We start from the raw sequence: 19,625 nt of genomic DNA on the forward strand, positions 1-19,625 counted from the left end.
TCAAGAGATCGAGGAGCTGGCCAAGAAGTACGAAAGGATGGCGCCAAGCAAGGAAGCTTCCGGAGATACGTTCAAAGTGACGGCCACGAAGACGAAGTGTGGAGGAAAGAACCATTTTCGGATTGTTTGCCGGAAGAAGAAGAAAAAAGGAAAGTGGCCCAAAAAGCACGTTCGCCAAGTGCAAGATAGCTCAGAGAGTTCCGAAGATTCCGATTCAGAGGAAGAATGCGAGTACGTGGACATTGCGAAAATCGATGACATGGTAAATGCTGGCAAGATAATGGTTCAACTCAAAGTGATCGTCGGAATACACAAAACAACGTCGCTGGAAATCCAAGTAGATACAGGAGCTCGGGTTAATGTCATATGCTACAAAGAGTTGAAGCGGTTGATTGCGGACCCTCAGCTGAGTCCGACGAAAATCAGACTGCGATGCTATTCTGGGAAACGTATCGTACCGAAAGGATAAATCGACTTGCTGATTAAGCTGGGACTAGGATATTGACATTTATTGTAGTCAAGAAAACACGGCATCATTCAGGTACACGACGTGTTCAGCCTCGATACCCTTCAGCAGGAATGCGACCAGATCCTGAGTAAGTACAGAGATGTGTTCGAAGGGGACGGTAAATTCGATGGAAAATTTAAAATTGAAATCGACGACTCTATTACAGCGGTCCAGCAGAAGCCCCGACGCATTCCCCTCGCATATCTTCCAGAACTGAAGGCCAAAATCAGCGATCTGGAGAAGAAAGGAATAGTGTAACCAGTGAACCGACACATGGACTGGCTGTGTAACTTGGTGCTGGTAAAAAGAGGCAACAAATTGAGCCTGTGTTTGGACCCAGCAGAGTTGAATCAAGCAGTGAAGCGTGCAAACCACCACATTCCGACTATAGAAGAAATGCTGCGAAGGCTAGAATCTTTACGATACTGGGCGTCAAAAATGGCTTCTGGCATCTAGAGCTGGACGACCGAAGCGCGGATTTGACAGCCTTTTGGACACCCATGGGTGTTTATCGGTGGAAGCGAATGCCGTTCGGTGTATCGCGTGCGCTGGAGATACACCAAAAGGCGCGACAGCAGGTGATTTCGGGTCTACGTGGAGTACGTTGCATTGCTGACGACATCATTGTGTTCGGCTGCGGTGACACGATGGAGGAGGCGATGCTGGACCACAACCAGAATCTAGAGGCTGCGATGCAAAGGTTTCGGGAACGTCAATTGAAGCTTAACCGCTCAAAAGCAAAAGTGGCGCTATCATCGGTACCGTTCTTTGGTCATGTCTTGACAGACAAAGGTGTGAAGCCAGACCCAAGCAAGATTTCGGCAGTGCTAAGCAGGAACGTATTTGGGTCGATTCATGCCGATGTTAGCGGACGTGAGTGCTCCGTTGAGAAGATTGACACGAGAAGCCGTCGAATACGTGTGGGACAAAGAAGCTGCGGATGCATTCGAGCAGATTAAGAGATTTGTTGAACCCCCCGGTTCGAGCAACAACTAAACGAAATGCCCATCTGGCAACTCTATTAAAGTCAAACCACACATGTATTGAGACGTAAATAAATTCACTCTTGTCTGTAGCGTATTAGCGTCCACACGCGTTTACTTGTCTCCGAATTCCCTCGCTTTTACTTAACCTCAATAGGTTATGGTGCTCAGCATTGGGGCCGGGTAGCCGGGGTAGCTAAATTGTGCGCGATTCGAAAAAAAGGTGTTTTTTCGGTGCGGAAGCAGAAAGACTACGGAAAAGTACGTGACGCGGTTGAGAAATCGTTTTCGGTAGTGACGAAAGTGTATTTGTCCGAAAAACTTTCGTGAGAGTGAAAATGGACTTTTCGAAGGTTGGCGTCATCCGGTTGAATAACCGGAACTATCGTTCGTGGGCTTTCAAGGTGCAGATGCTGATGATGAGGGAAGGGACGTGGAAATACGTCGACCCCGGCACCGTGCCAGCACAGGTCACGTCGGACTGGACGGAAGGTGATACAAAAGCGAGAGCCACCATCGCTTTATTGGTTGAGGACAACCAACATAACCTCATCATGTCGAAAACCACGGCGAAGGAAACATGGGACGCGCTCAAGTCTCACCATCACAAAGCTACTCTCACCGGTAAGGTTTCGTTGCTGAAAGAAATTTGCAGCACGAACTATCGCGAAGGTGAGAATATGGAGGAGTTTTTGTATAGTATGGAGGATCTCTATTCCCGATTGCAAAATTCGGGTGAGCAGCTGTCGGCGAGCATGCAAGTGGCCATGATCTTGCGAAGTCTTCCGAAGGCGTTCGACGGTCTCACCACCGCTCTAGAGAGCCGTTCGGATCAGGATTTGACGATGGAGCTAGTGCGAACAAAGCTCATCGACGAAAGTGAAAAGCTATACGGCGGAAAATCTCAGGAGGAGCGAGTGTTGAGGGTGAATAGTGACATGAAATCAGCAGGGGTGTGTTTTTTCTGTGGTCGCTCCGGACACAAGAAGCGCGACTGTAAGGAGTTTCTGACCCGGAAGAACGCCGAGAGTAATGTCGAGAAGAAAAAGAAGAATAAACCGAAGCAAAAAGAAAAAGTGAAGCAGGTGCAGGAAAATGACACCAGATCGTTCACGTTCATGGTTCGTCGGCATGGTAGTCGTGACGTTGCTCATTCGTGGCTGGTGGACTCGGGTGCCACCTCGCATATGTGTAGCGATAAAAGTGCGTTTATTCAGATGGAACACAGTTCGCGGTCGAGTGTCATCGTCGCGGATGGCAGCGAAAATCGCGTAGAAGGCATTGGCAACTGCTTGATTAAGTGTGTGAATGACAGTGGGGTCACGATCGAACTCACACTTCGCGGTGTGCTTTACGTTCCGACGCTCGAGGGAAATATGATTTCGATCGGGAAACTCGCGGCGAAGGGTGTCAGTGCGGTATTTGACAGCATCGGTTGCAAACTTGTATTCGGTAATACGGTCGTCGCGGTCGCGGATAAAGTGAGCGATATGTATTGGCTACGAGTTGCAGAGGATCGAGTGTTGAAATCCGAGACACGACAGCACACGAAAAACTGTCAACATACTTGGCATCGCCGCCTTGGACACAGGGATCCAGATGTTCTTGGCAACATGAAGCGGCATGATTTGGTGACTGGACTGAAAGTCGTTGACTGCGGCATGCGCTGGACCTGTGAATGCTGCATCGAAGGCAAAATGGCCCGACCATCGTTCCCGCAAATCGCTGAGAAGACATCGACGGAAGTGCTGGATATTATTCACAGCGACGTGTGCGGCCCAATGGAAGAGACAACCCCCGGAGGGTGCCGCTATTATATGACCCTAATAGACGATCACAGTCGTTATACTTACGTCTATTTCCTAAAGAAGAAATCGGAGGTCGAGGATAAAATTCGCGAATACGTGAGATTGGTTCAAAATCAGTTTGGTCACAAACCGCGAGTAATCCGCTCCGATCAGGGCGGGGAGTATTCCAGCGCAGCATTACGGAAGTTCTATATCGAAGAAGGGATCAAGGCGGAATACACTGCAGCGTACTCACCCCAACAGAATGGGGTCTCGGAGCGGAAGAACCGGTCTCTAAGTGAGATGAGCCGGTGTATGCTGCTAGACGCAGGTATGCACAAGCGATTTTGGGCGGAGGCGGTAAACACCGCTTGTTACCTGCAGAACCGTCTGCCATCTGCTGCAGTAGATCGTACGCCGTACGAGATTTGGTTTGGCAGGAAGCCGGACATGAACCACCTGCGACTGTTCGGAAGCGTCGGTTATGTGCTGATTCCATCGGTGAAGCGGAAGAAATTAGACGTCAAGGCCGTTAAGATGACTTTCGTCGGCTATTCGGCCGAACATAAAGCGTATAGGATGCTGAATACGAAGACCGGGCAGATCCAAATCAGTCGCGATGTCCGTTTTTTAGAGCTCGGTGATGGATCCAAGGATCAGCTTCGTAGCGACAGTTCCAATAGTCAACTTCAACATCTGGAGAAAAGTTCGACAAGTGAAAGAGAAATCGAGTGGTCTTTCGATAACGTGCCAAGTGACCTCCATCCGGCGGCCGATGATACGAATTCCGAGCCCGACTTCTTTGGCTGGGACCAGTGTTGGGAAATGTACATTAAAACACTTTGATTATGCGAATGTTTATCTTTTTTTCAGTCAAATTTCTTGCGCCAAACAAGCCGAAACAGTTTGCCAAAAAAATGTACGCGACATCGTGACATTTATTTTTCCGATGAAACAAACTGTTTGCTTGCTGCTACGTTAGAGTCGTGCCGGCGCGCGGTCAACATTTGCGTGAGATTTTTGTTTCGGCTCGTGCGCAGCGCAAACAGCACAGAACCGAGTTCAATTACCTGTGGCGCAAAGCCTAAAAGGAGTGCTATCCGTAGGTACTGATTTATTCGTTCTTGTCTCTAAATCAAGCAAGTAGTAATGAATTGAATATTTCCCACCAAAAACGGTTATACGCTGTGAAATTATTGTACGAAAAAAAAAGCATGTGCTGACTGTCGTCTGCTTGGCGTGGCTGCTGCTGTGGCTGCCGTGGTTTTGTTTTTATTTTTTTGCATAGAAGAAGGAATGGTAAAAAGAAATGTCAACCATTCCCGTCCCTGGCTGGGACGACGAAGATGATGGCTGGCCACGAGAATTTTGGAACGATAACGACTTGCTTCGCGGTCTGTTGAACGATGATGACGCTGAATATTCGGCACCACCTCCGGTCGTACGTCGTTCGCAGAGGGCAACAGCTGGTGTTCCACCAGCAAGATACTCCGAGAAAGTGAATGCGGTAAAGGAGAGCTTGGTTGAACCGAGGTCGTACAAGCTGTGTCTGGTTCGCATTGCGCCGAGTGGAAATCGGCGATGGCCGAGGAAATGCGGTCGCAACGTGAAAATGGAAAGTGGGAAATTATGGAGTTGCCGGCAAACCGAAAGGCTATCAGATCCAAATGGATTTATAAGTGCAAGGAAGATGAAGAAGGCAATCTCGTCTGGTTCAAGGCGCGGCTCGACGCGCATGGCTTCTGCCAAAAAATCGAGACCGATTACGATCTGGTCTATGCTCCCGTTGTAAAGCAAATCACGTTTCGGACGATGCTGAATGTGGAAAGTCAGCGGAAGATGTTGACGAAACAAGTTGACATTAAGATTGCATACCTCCATGGTCAGCTTCAGGAGGAGATTTTCATGCGCTAGCCCCCCGGGTGTGCGAATGGTAAGCCGAACAACATGTGCCGGGTGAGGCGCAGTATTTACGGCCTCAAACAGGCAGCTCGTGTTTGGAATACGAAAATCGACGAGGTCCTGAAGCGTATGGGTTTCTACCAATCGATGGCAGATCCGTGTCTCTACATACGCCAGAAGGATGGTAAGTCAATTTTTGTCCTTATCTATGTTGACGATGTGATCGTGATCTGTTTCACGGAAGAGGAGTTTGCTGAAGTGATCGAAGTGATGAAACAAAACTTCACGATCAGCGTCATGTTTCAGCGTCATGTCTACGTTTTTTCCTTGGGATACGTGTTCGGATGGTCGATGGGCGTTACTGTCTTGACCAGCAGGCCTACTTGGAGCGGTTTGGTATGCAGGACGCAAAGCCGTCGAAATACCCGATGGATCCCGGCTTTTTAAAACAAAAGGAGGAGAGTAGTAGGAAACTGGATTCACCGAAAGCGTACCAGAGTCTAATAGGTGCTTTGTTGTACGTCGCCGTGACCACCCGGCCCGATGTATCAATCGCCACGTCAATACTTGGAAGACGAGTCACGAAGCCGACCGAAGCGGACTGGGTTGAGGCCAAGAGGGTACTTCGCTACCTTAAGGGTACATTGGACAAGGTACTGTACCTCGGAGGAGACGGACAGAAATTGGAATGTTTTGTGGACGCCGACTGGGCGGGCGACGCTAGTGACCGCAAATCAAACTCGGGGTTTGTCTTCAAGTACGGCGATGGACTCATCGGATGGGGCTGCCACAAGCAGAAATGTGTGGCCTTATCGAGTACCGAAGCCGAATACGTTGCCCTCGCCGAGTGCATGCAGGAGGTGAAGTGGATCCAGAAGCTCATGCTGGACGTTGACGAGCAGTTAGTTTTACCGATTTTGGTTAAGGAGGACAACCAGAGTTGCATTGCGTTGACCCGTGGAGACCGAGCTGAACGCAAGGCAAAGCACATCGACACAAAATACAACTTCGTCAAGGATATGGTTCGGGACGGCATCGTGCAACTGCAATATTGTCCGACTGAACACATGCAAGCTGATCTGCTAACCAAACCATTGCAAGCCGTGAAACTGCAACAGCTCCGGGAGGCGATTGGCATCAAATCGTTCCGCGTTGAGGAGGAGTGTTGAACCCCCCGGTTCGAGCAACAACTAAACGAAATGCCCATCTGGCAACTCTATTAAAGTCAAACCACACATGTATTGAAACGTAAATAAATTCACTCTTGTCTGTAGCGTATTAGCGTCCACACGCGTTTACTTGTCTCCGAATTCCCTCGCTTTTACTTAACCTCAATAAGATTGGCTACCCAAACACCCATACTGAGATACTATGACCCATCGGAACCATTAATTATCCAGTGTGACGCTAGTCAACTCGGAGTCGGATGTGTTTTGCTGCAAGAAGGGAGGCCTGTAGCTTATGCGTCAAGAACATTGACCAAAACTGAGCGAAACTATGCGTCAATCGAACGGGAATGCCTAGCTATCGTATTCGCATGTAAGCGACATGATCAGTATGCAGCTGGACGGAAAGTGTTGGTTGAAACCGACCACAAACCACTTGAGGATATTTTCAGGAAGCCGATCACCGAAGCCCCGCTGAGACTTCAGAAAATGCGAATGACTCTTCAGCGGTATGACATCGACGTGCGCTACAAGAAAGAAATGTATATTGCCGATTTGATGTCCAGAACTGCTACCGAACAGCCGAGCGAAAATCATGAGGAAGGTTTGATGCAGATAAATAAGGTGGATGCTGCGTTCAGTGAAATAGCAAGCACGAATGTAGTGGAGCTAATCAATATGTCGGATGAGAGGTTCGAAGAGATGGCTGTGGAAACCAAAAAGGACCCAACCCTGAGCAACCTGATGAGAGTCCTAATCGAAGGTTGCCCAGACAGGAAGGAAGAGCTGAGTGATGATTTGCTGCCCTACCGTGCATTCCAGAACGAGCTAACTACGTTCTGAGGAGTGATCTTCAAGGGAGATCGGATTGTGGTACCAAAATGCCTCCGCAAGAAGCTGATAGAGAAATTACGTGTTGCTTATCTGGGTGTCGACTACACGCTGCGTGCGGCCAGAGAATCATTTTTCTGGCCTGGAATGGCGGATCAAGTCAGCAACTACGTGCGGAACTGCGTGGTATGTTTGGAATTCAGCGCCAGTCAATGTAAGCCTCCGATGTCGACACACCAGATACCGGAGTATCCTTTCCAGCGAGTAAATATTGATTTGGGTGAGATCAAGCAGGAAGGGAAGAAAACGGTCATGATGATTACTGCAGATAGCTACTCTGACTTTGTTGAAGTAGATTTTCTCAGCGATACGAAGACAAGGACCATCGTCAATACTTGGCAAACGTCACTTCGCGCGACATGGCACACCGTAAGTTGTTGTCACTGACAACGGTCCTCAGTTCAACAACGAAGAATGGACAAAGTTTGCAAAGGATTGGAGCTTCAAGCACGTGACGTCGTCCCCATACCACACTCAAGGGAACGGTAAAGCAGAATCGGCGGTGAAATACATGAAGCAGTTGTTCAAGAAGTGCAAGAAAATTGGTGTTGATTGACTGCACCAAATGCAGTCGGTACAAGTCCAAACCAGCGAATTTGTTCCAGGAGTACACGGTGAACGATACCTCTAATCACGAATAAGTTGCAACCCTCACAAGCGTCTAATGTTGAGCCACGGATTACATACAAGAGAAAGGTGGTCAAGGCAAGCTACGACAAAATATCCAGAAATCTATCAGATCTGGAAGTCGGTGAAAATTTCGTCGTTCAACGTAGACCAGATTTGAATAAGCAATGGGAGGAAGCTACATTGATACGCAAATTTCCAGATCGTTCTTGTAAAGTCCAGACAAAGGATGGTGGAGTATACAGGCGGAGTGCAGTGCATGTTAAACCTGGGAGCAGCCATAACTCCGAGATCATGCAAGGCCAAGGACCCCTGCAGGAAACAATCAAGATTCAGAAGAGTTTTGATCAAGAGCGACTTCCAATCAGGACTCAAAAGCAATCAGTGTTCGAACGACGCGATTATAACAAGACCACGCCCCCACAGAAAAATGGTGTCTTTTTCAAGGACACAATCCCCGTGTCGAAACGTCGGGTAAATAAAAAACTCGTTGTAATAATTTCAAGACTGAGTAGCCGTTCAATAAATAAAATTAAAACGTACAGTCGATCCATAATCAGTAAGTTATAAAATGGTACATCGAGCCGTAAGTTTGGTGTCTTGGCTAAATGCGAGATAGGCAGTTTTACTACTCGGTGAATTAAGTTGAGCTTTAGCATCAACATAAATTATTAATGGGAATCCATTTAAAATTTATTCAAAGAGGGTAGCACATATCGGACTGTATTTTGATTTATCTTGAAATTAATTAATTAAGAATCAGAATGCATAAAAAAAAAAGATAAAATTTGGAAAATTATTCTTTGTTTTCACGGTAGATACTTCGAAAAAATCTCCCGAAATTTCTTTTGTATTTCAGCTAACATGAACTATCAAAGTTAAAAAAAAAAGATTTTATCTTTAAAGATGTTAACTATCTCTGAAAGCCATTTTTCAAAAAGTTATCATATCGATAACTTTTGTGTATACCATATCCATCATTAGTTTAGTTCTATAATCCTTTCATTTTGCTAACAACATGACATTTCTTTACTTTTGTCTGAATGCCTTCCGGTAAGGTTTCCCTTCGCTGCCAATAAAACAAACTAACGTAAAAAGTAGCCATCCTCATTCATTCATTTCCACCTGCCAGCCACCCGCTACTACTGACTGCTAACCGTCACTGCCCCAGATCGAACTGGTTGTTGCTGCACACACATCGATTACACAAATGACAAATTTGCTCGCTTAAAAATAAACAAACAACCGCAAATCGACGGACCGGAAGGAATAGGAAAAGTTCTCGAACTGGATTCAGATGGTAGAGGAAAACAAATGTTCCTTGCGCGCCAATTTTAAATTGCTGTTGTATGAGCAGTAGGTATAGTTCTGCTTCTGCAGTTTATCATTCAGTGATTCGACTAGGAAAATTAGCGGTAGTTTTGCTTCTTTTCAGATAACCGACAATTAGCACGACAACCTGAAAAGGAACATCGCCGTATAATCGGAACTAATGACTTTCATTGTACTGCTAATTAATTACCCATGGTTGATCTTTTAAGTTTCTCTATTCCTTCTGTTGTGCAGTAATCTATGCGTTAATCGTTGGAAAAACTCCGAGGAAACTTAATTTCCCTGCGACCGCTTCCTCCGAAGCTTTGTTGACTGCTTGACATTTCAATTTGTCACGAACGGATGCCGTCGTCGGTCGGTCGATGAGCAAGTTTAAATGTCATACTTTCTTCCTCCCGGGCAGTTCACTGCTGTGTTCACGCTGGTTGGTTAATCCTAGTTTCCTGCGAAGTGGTAATAACCAACCGTTGTTGTTGAGTTGCGATATTAGTGGAGGCACGTGCCACGGAGGAAGCGCACAATGAGCTGCTAAACAATCCGCAAGAAAGAGCAAAGTTCATAAAACAGCCCGAGCAAGGTTCGGCGCCGGCTGTGAGAAAAAAGTTTCAAAGCTCAAAAGGAGAAAAGTTTAACGAGTAGCGTGGAAAAGGATGAGCCGGATCCAGTTAGTAAACACTCGAGCGGATAAGCAAAGTCTGTTCTCAGGCAGTTAATGAGGACCTACCTGTGACAACTGCGAATGGTACAACATTGTTCGAATTATTATCATATGCTGGAATCATGAAGTTTCCGGTACGTAAAATCATTCCAGCGTCCATAGTTACTTGATTAATAGCACTGGCGGCGCCAGAGCTCTGGTAATGGTGGGGCACCAGCATTTTTGGCATTATTGATTCATTTATAATTCGGCGTCAGTAGTAAGAACTACAAATGGAGGCGTTAATAAATCAAGAGGGAATTGAAAAAAAAATGATAGAATTCCTGGATGAAGTTCTGAAGAAATTGCGTAAGAACTCTTATTTTATTTATTTTAAAAAAATCCTGGAATAATTGCTGAAGCAATTTCTTTTAAAAAAAATTCGAAGGAATTCCTAAACCATTTTTCGCTGACACTCCTAAAGCCATTTCCAAAAGATTCATTTGCGCAAGATTTTTGAAGAAATTCCTAGACTGCCTATGATTGCAGATCAGTCCCATCTTTGCTGGATTTCCTATTCATATGGGACAAATATGCAAATTTGGGCTGTAGAGGAGAGAGAAGAAATTCACGATGGAAAGAATAAATTCTTGCATTTTTTTTTGGAAAGTTCTTCGGGAATTCCTTAAGAATACCTCCGGAAATGGTTTTTGAAATACCTACGGAAATTGTTTTGAAAGAAATTATTAAGAAATTTCCACAGGAATTCCTCGGAAAGGTCAGATTATTTTCGGAAATTCCTTTCGAAATTTCTTCGAAAATTCCTTCAGAAATTCCCTCGGAAATGCTTCTAGACGCGACGTGCGAAATGCATTTAATAATGCCTGCTGGGCGAAGATCGCGAACTCGTTGCTTAGGTAGGGTTGATAACATAATAGCATCCCAAGAAGACAAAAGTAGTCCTACGTCAAAAGCAGCGAACAATCAACCATAGAATACGGGCCGAAACAATCGGCGAAGACCACAGTGGCGTAAAAGGACTAGGGATTTGGAGCTCGATACGAAGAACTGCAAATCTTTTAACTTAATCGGAGGCACACGCATACTCGTCGATGTGCTGAAGGACCACGGATCTGGCTTCATAACGCTGCAGGAGGTGTGTTGAAAAGGATCAATGGTTCGAACGTTTTGAGGTAACGCTCAGGTTGGACAGGTGGAGAAGGAGGGAAGAACGTGGTGCAAAATAACACTCTTCAGCGATAAATAGCTGGTGAATGCATGGTTGCCTGTAAGCCTTAGCTTACTTACTTTTTTGTGGGTCCTGTACACCCCCAGTGGTGCAGAAAGCCGACTTGAAAAATCTTCACCCTGAGCGATGTCCAGATTTAACCTGTTGCCAGGTTAAATTTCTGTCGACTTTTTCTATTTCTTTATTGAGGCTGCGCCGCAGGCCTCTGGGTCTGCCTCTGCTGCTATATCCTGCTGGGTTCAATCGACATTTTTTCCAATATACCATTATTTTCGATGTTCCCTATCAAAAATTCCCTTTTTTCATAAAATGCGTTGGGGCTATCCCTAAACGACATTTCCCAGAGTTGTCGTAGAACAATTTTTCTTTTGTTATGCCTCAAATATTTATTTGAAGGTCAAGCCCCCAATATTCCAGACTTTGTCCAATTTTGAGACACCCTATCCCGCATGCATTGCAGCCGTTGAGTGTTCTCCACTGATACACACCATGTTCGACTAGCATACAGCTGCACAGATTTCACGTTAGAATTAAATAATCGGATTTTGGCGCATTCACACCCAATCTGCCTGTTTTCCAGATATTCCGGAAACTCGCATAGGCTTTTTGCTTTCTTGATCCGTGCGCCACCATCTGACGCCATTTAACTACCAAGATATTGGAAGCTTTTAACAGCGATTGTAATGTTAACTCAGCAATGTAGTATAAACGGATATACGCGTGATTTTATGTTTTGAATCATTTTCCCCATTTTGCAACACTTTTTAAAACATTGAAATTACTCTACAGCAACAACATTTAATAAAGCTCGTATAATGTGATATGAAAATATTGTTTGTTATAGCCTATTCAGATTGGGCTATTTCGGCATCAACATTTCAAAAGGGCGAAACTGCTTTGGTAAACAACAGCTTCTCACGTTGCCGGTGGACTAATTTGAGCCCACCCATGCAATCCAACGCCACTGCCACTGATGGAAGCAGCGAACCCTTTTCTTTCAATCAATGGTGCTGGATGTTGTGGGTAGGCTCAAATTAGGCCACCAACGACGTTTGACTTTGTTAAGTGAGAGGGTATCCAATTATTACGAGGTGTTCAGACTGCAGCAAGATAATATATCTTGACGTTTCCATGTTTCCTCATTTGCACGCTAATACAGGGTTGAATTCAAGGAGAGTTTTAAAATTTAATTTGCGAAATCAAGCATTTGTGTGGCGACAATCGAACATTTTTTTCTGAACAAAGTTTCTACGAAAAAAAATATAAAAAAAATATGAAAAGGGATTTTCGAAGAATATTTGAAGCTCTCATTAAGGATAATGAGCGAAGCTACATTCATTAGTTGGGTGCGCCGTTCTTCGGGGAATCAGACTATTCCTCAATTTATTTTTAAGTTTAAAAAGCATTTTTATTCTGTACTATGATCGAACGGAGATTTGATAGAAAAACTTAGATACTTCTGGGAATTCTCACAATTAAATAAAAAAAGGACGATTGGATCAATTTTCAAGAAATATTATCGAACCAAAATGTATTTCCACCAGTATCTCCATGTATGAAGGGCAACTCAGCAATTTAATTTTTTTTTTTCAAAAATGGATACTGAACCATTGCGTTCTACTCGACAATCAATGATACAGCTTCTAACAAAATCGAATCGTGTGAATGTGATATAATTTAAACTGGATTTTGGATGAATTAATGCATTACCAATCCATGTATTATTTAAGGTTATTCCACTTTATATATACATCCCATTCAAATCGTACAGTTGTCCCACGTGAAAAATGTTGAAATCCAAAGTATATTAAGCCATTCAAAGAGCAGAATTGAAAAAATGCATGAAATCATGTTTATTCATCAAATATATTCGTTTTACAACCATTCCTACGTTTTAAATTGTCTTCCGCATTGGCCCTTGAGCTTTGAAAATTTATTCGATTTGTTCTATTAAATCTAGGTTTAAGTTAAATACTTCATGTTAATTCTAGAGAGCATCTGTTTTTTAAAAAAATCATGTTGAATAAGTGGAGAATAAATAATTATCATCATTATTTTTCATCATATAAAATGCTTTCCACAAAACCATCACAATCCGAGTTATTCTTCAGCGCTCAGAAGATTTCCATCTAACATGCATTCGACCCTGCTGCGATAGAAAGAGCATGACTGTCAACTACGAAACGAAATGAAAACAGAGATAATTTTCTCTCTGGCAAAGAGAGCGTGACGCTTGTCAGTTTTGTTTTGTTGAATTTCTCCCTGCATCCCAGTTAGAACGAAAGCTCTCTCGTAATAATTTTCGTAATAAATTCTTTATGAATTTTTTTTAGCGAGTATCTTTTGACAGCGCAAAATGTATGGAATATTACGTAAATAATGACATCATAAAGCGTATTTACCCTGAAACGCCAATTATTATGTCATTAATGGCGTAATCTGAATCCAGCTTTCCACGCTCGGTAATGGCGGCTTATCGGTGCGTAAAAATCAATTAGTCACTGTACTGTTTGACTCTAGCTGGAGGAAAGCCCACTGGCGTTCCTGGGTGAGGGGAAGGGAAAAAAGGCCTTTTAGGCAGTGAGTTTTCCTCCAGCTAGTGTCAAACAGTACAGCGACCGATTGATTTTTGCACACCGACAAGCCGCCATTACCGAGCGTGGAAAGCTGGATAGGCTATTGCTTTTTGCATTGAAACTTTTCGTTTCGTCACTGAAACCATTGACACTTGTCTTCAGCGACTGCTTCCGCGATAGAGCATTTGCACATTTCATTCACTCATACATCTATATTGCTGTCAAAATGTGCATTTGACAACTAAATTTTCAGCTAAAAGTAGGGATCCTACATTCAGAGATATGCGAAAGCGGCCATCTTGAGCCAATTGAGCATTGAGAACATTGAGCCTAATGAACATTGTTATTGTTGCAGATCGAGAGATTTTGTGATTTTGGTGAAATAGATTTTATGAAAAGTTTTATCGAATAAACAATTTGTTTTGTTTTCGAAAGTAAAAGTAGTCTAGTTGATGCCTTATATCGTGTTCATTCGTATTGCTCTTTAATTTTAACAAAATGCACTGCTAGAGGATAGACAAAATAATGAAAAGTGTTTTCGAATGTAAAGTCATGTGCAAGCCTAAACATTTTTCACTGCGGCAAGTGCTGGCAGGGTTTGTTTACGAAAATAACAGCGTTGCTAAATCGTCTAGAAAAGTATTCGCACATCTCTTAATATAGGATCCCTAGCTAAAAGCTCTATTTTTTGACACCGGTGCACTCACACAACCAATCGACATCAGTTGTCAAAAAATCAGGAGTACCAACTTGACCACTATCTCCTTGTCGCCGAGTCTAGCGCTGAGTGCTCGGCGCGGAAACCCAAAGGTGGTAATAAAATTTTGGGGCTTATGCGCAATATTAGATTCCAAATTTTACAGCATGGATCATTGTGCAATGTACGATAAAGCTGGGTATTCCCAGCCTGAGACTCCCAACTAATTAAGTTGGGTGGAAACAGCACATCAAGTCAAAGTTCCACAAAGTTACTTTTATATCCCTTAACAGAATGTAAAGAAACAATGATTCTACTTTGCGCTGAATGTCTTGAAACGGTTGATTGACGTCATATTCATTATAATTTATTTTCGCATGGTACACGAAAAATTCAGGAAAGCCCGACGTGTAATGATGGACGAACTGAAAGTTGGATGAACTATCATCATCAAAAACCCATAAAAGGGCCACACCGAAATAGCATCGAAACGACGAGATAATGGATTCTAGTTTTCTGCAAATGTTCAACCAACAGAAACGAGAACTTCATCGAAGAAGAAGCTGAAAGCATGTTTGTCCTTGGGTTTATCGCCCATGAATTTGTGTACGAAAATTGCTCCGGGGCCCATTTTATATCCTAATTAAGGGTGGCATATCTCACTCCACTAAAAACATCTCTGCGCCAATCTTTCTGCTTTGTATTGGAAGGGTGACGGCCAGCTATTTTCGACTGCACCACATTGTCCTCGCTAAAGGTCAAACCCGAAAACGTAAAAAAGCTTCACAAATGGAAATACATGGATGGGTGAATTGAAAATGTTGCTCGGCTTGCAAATTAATGCTGAGTGTTTTTGGTACTTGACAATATATGCATTTCGGAATTTTTGCTTCTGTTGGGCAATTAGTGACGTTCATTTGTTTTAGAATGCATTCGGATTGGTTTATCACAGAAGTTGATGGATTATCAAAAGATGGACGCTTAATTAAAGATATGGAGCACTTTGGAACTCGGATGAAACTGCATTGAAATTGAACCAAAACGTAAATGCTTTTCAAGTATTTATTTTTTTTAACTGTTTCGAAGAGAAACATCTTGTGTGTTGCTTCTGTAGAATTAAACTATAATCTGACCATTTTAGGGCACCAAAAAGCATGTCTCCAAGTAGACAAAATATAAATAGAATTCTGCTACTGTTGCAAAACTGTCAATCGATGCTTACCTTCCTATTTTCCGGCTCTCTGGGGAATTCTTCGTTTCTACCACGTATACGTCCCAGCAAAGCAAACCAACACTGAACTGTCATAAATGTCCTTCCGTCCGACCAGTCGTAATTATTTTTAAACCTGTACTTTACACAGAAATTCAACCTCAAACGGTGCATATACATATTCACCCCAACCGGCAGAACCTATTTATTGCATGGAAGCACCTTCTGGGGCTACAATGTAAACAGGTGCAGCAAAAATCCCCTTTTCCGTAGGAAGTCAGAATCATTCAGTCTGGAGATATCAAAATGCGAACCCCGACTAAAAACAAACAGAGGCAGGCACGGGAATGGTGGCAGGTACGGATTTCTCCGTTGAAGACTTCATTCAACTAGAGTGGTTGGCACCGCGGGAAGTTACATGCAATTCGTTGTTGCATGTGGCTTTCAATTGGTATTTGTCCTTAGCGCCTCTCTTGTTATGATATAACGACACTAAATACCTTTTTGCCTTTCTCGTATACTAAGTGAACGTTAAGGCTGCTATAGGGTCGTTCCAAAAACGAACTTTTTATAGGGGGCACGGAGACCCATAGTGTTATATACCAACCAACACAGCTCGACCAACTGAGGTGATGTCTGCAATATGTTCTACGTAAGAAAAGACTGCTTTAATCCCTCAGTTGTAACAATATTCATGGATATTTTCACCTCATTCATTTCATTTCTGTAACTTACAACTAAACAGAAAACAATGAATCAACAATTTGATACAACAATACACGGTTCAAGGTCACATAGCTCCACCCTTGGTTGCGCCCCATCTTGGTTGCACCCCATGCACTGATGATGATAAGGACGCATTCTAAGCGCAGGTCGATCGTGAGTCTGAAAACGATGCGATGTCAAAATTATCATATGAGATTTAAACGCTCAGGTTGGCCAAGAGGAGAAGTTCTGACCAACTATTGGAAAGTTCAGTGCCCATCGGCTGAGGAACGAAAACAGGCTACGACAAATTAATTTTGCTGTCCCGTAACGCTGGTAGATCACTTTTACATAGGTGTTACGTGTGTGTTACGGAGTAAGATCTAGCAAACCGAGCCCTGGCCAAATCAATTTTTTGAGCTAGGGCATTAAGTTGTGGTAATAAGGGGTTCATCTTATTTAGTCCTGCCTAAATGGCTACCAATAGCAGTCTTATTCCATCCGTTTAAGGCTAAACTGTATGCAGCGGAAGTAACCTTTCAAGCAATTAGTTAAAATACCTCGGAACCCATTGTCCTAGACTAAACTGATTGCTAGAAAAAATCGAGTAAGGGGTTCAAATACGTACTAACTCTTCAAGAACTGGCGAACAATTGTAGTGAGATTCCCGTTACGCTGAGAAATGGATACTCTGCAGTAGTGCGTAACGGTGTTTTGTTTAACGAGGGTAACGGAAATCTGCAGCCAGACACCCGGGGAGACGTACCCAGGTAGTGTGTTTATTACTTTATTTAGGCCGATACCAATGTTAAATTTATTTTATATCCGACAGCTCTCGGATGGTACGAGGGGAATAAAAATAAACAAGGAAACAAAAAAGTCCAAATGCAATTATTCCATGGAAAATTTAAAATTTTAATGGAAAATGATAGCAAAGAATGTTAACATAAAGCAAAGAATATAAATATTTGTAACATATTTATCCAGTAGTGAATATAGCATAAACCTATAATTAAAAAAAAAAATCAGGAATTTATTTCTGTAGAATTTTTTTTTCTTTTTTTTAAAGTGCTGTTTTGCTGATGGACTTTTTACTGTTGAAACAATAACAACAAAATGTTTAGTACTGCCGAACTATAAACTTCAGTCAAATATGAAACTCAAACTGGTAGAATAAATGGGGGCAATGTTCAGATGTACTTTTGAAATCACAGACGTGTTGTCTGAACATGACTATTTTATGAAGTTCTTGCAAAGGATCGGAATTGCAGACTTCCCGGACTATACGGAATACATGTGCAGTGTGAAGTAGAATGTGAAGCATCACATCAGCATGCCCTACTACTTTTTAGCGGATGGACTACCGACCCCGGATATAGACAATTAACTTTGATTGAACTGAACCTGAGTTGCGTGCTCTTGCCTACGCAATGCGGTCGGGTCTGAGCTTGACGACCGACTGGCAAATAGCTTACACAACCTCACTTGATCAGTGCAGTTGCTGATGAAGAATGTGTACACTCTACAGCCGCCAGACATACTAAATACTCACACTCCTCTAATGTGGAAGTGTACTATACACATGTGGGAGTGTTGGCTTGAGAAAATGGATTACGAGTGATTTGACTATGCGTCCAATTTGGGAATCTCGAGCTCGTTCAGTAGCCGCTAGGTTGCGAAGGCCGGCGGAGGTCCTTCGTAGCTTAGTTGGAGCAGTCTAGCGTACTGTGGGTCGTGGATTCGAGTCCCATCGAAGGGAAAGTGGTTACATCCAATACATTTTTCATATCAATATCTTCCACATAATGTACATATTCACATATGAGTTTTCATAACATTGCAAATTATCGTGTAGTACTTTTTTAGCGGCAACAAGTTGGAAGTGTCCCTTTGTTTGTAATTGATATTGACTACGGAAGGAATTTCTGTTGTCTGAGTCACGAAAATCTGTGTGGCACCAAGGGTGCAAGGATTTCAGATTTTCAGATCAGACTTTGTTTAGCCCCATTCGGACAGTCGCTGATGTGATGCAAGGTTACATTTCATCTTCTATGTTACTTCTCCGCGTAATCGATAGTCTTGGTGGGTGCGATTGACAGTGTACCATACCTTGAGCTGCTTTGGCAGTTTATTTTCGTGTAACATCTAGACGACTCTGATTTGAATTGGCTAATGATCACGAAACGCTATATTAGAATAAAGAGCTAACCGTATGCTTCATTGCGGCGGGTCTCACCATCAACGTCAGCACGACAAGGTGGCTGAGTGTCAACGGGAACTGCCCCTCAAAGTTTGCAGTAGCCGGACGTTCGGAGTATTTCAATATCCTGGCAGCCTGATATCATCAGACGGCATAAGATCGACATGGGAGCACGAGTCAGAGGCTGACCTTCGCGAGTTTTCGAAATAATAGGAGACTCAACCGGATTGTTCCACGCATCAAAATTCAGATATGTACTACTTTATTGTGAAACATGTTGTGTATAGGCAGATATGGGAAAACCCATGGGAAAGCTGTCAAAACGCACGCAAACGTGTCCATTGTGTTTGGCCCATAATGGGCCAAACACAATTGATACGTTTGCGTGCGTTTTGACAGTTTTCCCATGGAAAAACTGTCAAAACGCACGCAAACGTACCAATTGTGTTTGGCCCATAAGGGAAATGTGCGTGTACGTACACGCTTGCAGACATTCGTATTTTACCATTTTTCTATCACAGCAATCTATTTCAAAAGTCAAAAATCAAGGCAGGCTGGTAAGAAGGTTGATATGTTGAAAAAATGTCTTACGTGTCATTCAACGAACAACTTTCGGCCAGAGCAGAAGCAAAATTCTCAGTTTTAGAGTATAAGTATAAGAAGTATAAGAAAATTCCATTGGAACACTCAAGCAGAAGAATAACATTGAACTTTTCTCAAGACCTAGCCAATTAAAAAACAAGATTGAATTGTTCCCAACTATTGACGTCCAACGCCCATAATGCCGAAGAAAATCTGCATTAGTCCGTGCTACAAGCCGCTGTGTGGCCCATGCGCTCCTTGTGGTCCATGTGTAAGTTCACTGTTCTACATTTATAGAAATGAACCAAAACTTTATTCCCACCAAAAATATACAGGGACCCTGTGGACCTTGCTGTGACCCATGCTGTCCCCCAGTTTGTGGCCCATACCAGCCGTGCTTTGGAGCGTGCTCGCAAATCGGATGCGCCCCGTGTGGGCCTTGCGGACCTTGTGGGCCGTGTGGCCCTTGCGGACCATGTGGACCTTGCCTACCTTGTGGACCGTGTGCGCCATTGCCGCCGTGTGTTCCATGTGGCCCTTTTAGTTGTGGTCCTTGTGGACCGTGTGGAGCCT

General features: G+C 43.4%; 1 protein-coding gene across 9 annotated transcripts in view; it reads right to left on the reverse strand.

Moving 5' to 3' along the window:
- LOC134212148 (dual specificity tyrosine-phosphorylation-regulated kinase 2) overlaps nucleotides 1-19,625 on the reverse strand; it is a 446,248-nt gene that overhangs the window by 56,003 nt on the left and 370,620 nt on the right. The gene's annotated exons all lie outside the window — the stretch shown is intronic.

This window comes from Armigeres subalbatus, chromosome 2, assembly GCF_024139115.2.
Source record: "Armigeres subalbatus isolate Guangzhou_Male chromosome 2, GZ_Asu_2, whole genome shotgun sequence".
Lineage (NCBI taxonomy): Eukaryota > Metazoa > Arthropoda > Insecta > Diptera > Culicidae > Armigeres > Armigeres subalbatus.